The 2923-nt window shown below is 48.0% G+C and overlaps 1 pseudogene; it reads left to right on the top strand.

Moving 5' to 3' along the window:
• The first annotated feature begins 249 nt into the window (after positions 1-249).
• Positions 250-937, top strand: LOC118996028 (pre-mRNA-splicing factor SPF27-like; annotated as a pseudogene).
• The last annotated feature ends 1986 nt before the right edge of the window (positions 938-2923 follow it).

The following is a 2923-nucleotide window of genomic DNA, read 5'->3' as shown; positions in this document are numbered from 1 at the left end:
AAAGTAGGGAGGTAGAAAATAGATAGGGGGAGGGCGAGAATAGTGGGGGAAATATAGAATCTAAAGAACTTGAGACACGTGGTTATAAACTAAGGGGGGAGAATGGTGGGGGAGGGAGTATGCGGGTGGAGGGGAATGAAGGGGGGAATAGAACAACTGTAATGGTGTAATCAATAAAATATATTAAAAATAAAAATAAAAAAATAAAAATGGGCAAAGGAGAGCCAGAAAACTCAGGAGAACTGAAGCATGGCAGGCACTGGGCTGGTGGCTGGTGAGGTTGTGGTGGATGCGCTGCTGTATTTTGACCAAGGTTATGAAGTGCCTGGTGTGCAGGAAGCAGTTGCAGTGCTGGTGGAGAAGGAAACTCACAGATACGGACCTACTAAGAACTACCTGACCTACCTGACAGCACCAGACTATACTGATTTTTAAACCAACATAATGAGAAATGAATTTGAAAGACTGGCTGCCTTAAAACCACTTGAATTGCTCAGTATGAAATGATATGAATTTCCCTCCCCTTCTTTGGGTCAGAAAAATGACATCACTGCATGGCAAAAGTGTGTGAACAATTCCATGGCCCACTTGGAGCATCAAGCAGTTTGGATTGAGAATCTGGAACTAAGGTCGCAGCACGGGTGCAATGCCTAGAAAGTACATAATGAAAATCTAGTTTATATGATTGAACATACACAGAAAGAACTCCAAAAGTTAAGGAAACATATTCAATGTTTAAACTGGTAGCAAAAAGAACATGCAACTCACAGCTGATCTAAATTAAGAGAAATGGAGTCAAACTGGTTATCCCTGGTCAGTAAGAATTATGAGATTGAAAGGACTATTATGCAGTTAGAAAATGAAGTCTGTTAAATGAAGCAGCAACATGGAGAGGCAAACAAAGAAAACATCCAACAAGACTTCTGAGAAGACAAATTAATTCGATGGATAGAGAAGAAGGTGGGTTGGACTTTTCCAGATCAGACACTGGTCTGTGAAAGACAACATCATCTTATGGAAAATTGCTGGTGGTGTTTAGAATTCATAAAAAGTGGACTGTTAATATTCTCTCTGTACATTATCAAAATAAAAAAGTTCAACTCAGTGGTATTTTTTTGCCATTAAAAAAAAATTCAGCCCTGGCTGGCGTAGCTCCATGGATTGAGCACAGGCTTGTGAAGCAAAGGGTTGCTAGTTCAATTCCCAGTCAGGGCACATGCCTCGGTTGCAGGCCAGGTCCCCAGTAGGGGACATATGAGAGGCAACCACACATTAATGTTTCTCTCTCACTCTCCTTCCCTTCCCCTTTCTAAAATAAATAAATAAAATATCAAAAATATATTAAAAAATATAGAGTTCCAAAATAATATGACTTTAGAAAAATATATCATAGAATTAATTTTGAGCCACTTGGATCAGATTTTGTATCCAAGGGATCTTTTTTGAAAATTTTCGAGAGAGTAGGAAGATGACCGTGGAGTAGGACAAAGGATTTCGCTTCCCTTCATGCGCCGGAGAAAAAACAGGCTGCTCTGCAGAGGAGCACAGCGAACACCCAACAGGGACCCAACATATGGGACGGCAGGACCCCAGAGAGTATATCGGACACTGAATGACCAGAGGTTGAGGAGAGGAGACGGACCTCAGATCAGCAAGGTAGAGGGAACAGCACAGAGGCTTCGGGCCCTTCGCCAGGCAGGCAGCGTCAGGGCCCTGGCAGGGCCTCCCTGATCTCTGAGAGCCGAGGGAGGGCAACAACGACAACCCTATGAGAGAACTAGTCACCGGCATCCTCTCTAACCAGCAGGGTGCAGATTGGAAAACACCAGGAGAGATCGGTCTGCCTGTAGTGGCAGAGAGAGGAGTGGGCATTGGGAAGCATACCGGAGAGCCCTGATAACCCCTGGAGTCAGGCTGTGTTTGCCAGTTTGGGGAACTGAGGGGCCCCGGCATTCCCAGTAGCCTGAGCCAGGGCTCCCACAGTCTCCGGGAACTTCGGGATACTGTCAGTGCCCCTGGAAGAGCACCAGTCACCAGCTCCCTCCCTGCCCAGCCGGGCACAGGCTGAGAAGCACCGGAAGGCAGGCTGTAGTTGCCGGCTTGGAGGATTGGGAGTCCCGTGCATTCTCGGTGGTGTGCATTCCCAGTGTCGTGCATTCCCGGTGGTGCACATTCCCCATACCCGGGGACACCAGCCTGGGAATCCAGCCGGCGCTCACACAGCCTCGGGGCTCTGCGCTCGACTGACAGGGCCCCTGGGGAAGCGCCAATCGCCAGATCCATCCCTACCCAGCTGGGCTCAGACTGAGAAGCACCGGGAGTCAGGCCGTGGTTGCCAGCTTGGAAGAATTGTGAGTTGCCCAGTGTGTGCAGATACAGCACTGGGAAAGGTCCAAGCCCAAGCCTGCAAGACCAGGAAAGCCTGGCTGGGAGTGCGTGCCCTTATGCCAGGGCAGAGCTGGGAAGCCTGGGGAAAAACCTGCTCTCAGCCGGGCACGGGAGAGCGGCGCCATTGTGGATCTTGGGAGGGCACTGGTGAGACCAGCTAAGTTCACCGAGAGGAGAGAAAGGCCACACTAATAGCCCCTCAGGATGCTGCAGATAGGGAGACCAGAAGAAAAGGTTTGACCAGCTGGAAGCCAACAAGAGGAGTAGGTGGAAGTGGAGAACACCAAAATACCTGCAGGAGACTGCACCACTGAATCTCACAGGCATCTTACCACAGAAGTTCACACCATAAACCCAGGAACCCAGAACAGATCACTTTAAGAAGCTGAAGCCAACAAGAAGAGCAACACAAACAATGGGAAGACAAAGAAACAATCCCCAAATGAAAGAAAAGGAGGAAGTCTCAGAAAGAACGTTAGATGAAATAGAGGCAAGCCAACTATCAGATATTGAATTCAAAGCACTGGTTATCAGG

Source organism: Sturnira hondurensis, unplaced genomic scaffold (assembly GCF_014824575.4).
Source record: "Sturnira hondurensis isolate 20B ecotype Veracruz unplaced genomic scaffold, ASM1482457v3 Scaffold0010600, whole genome shotgun sequence".
NCBI classification, from domain to species: domain Eukaryota; kingdom Metazoa; phylum Chordata; class Mammalia; order Chiroptera; family Phyllostomidae; genus Sturnira; species Sturnira hondurensis.
The sequence above is the reverse complement of the archived record's forward strand: the minus strand, read 5'-3'. Positions and strand labels throughout refer to the sequence as shown.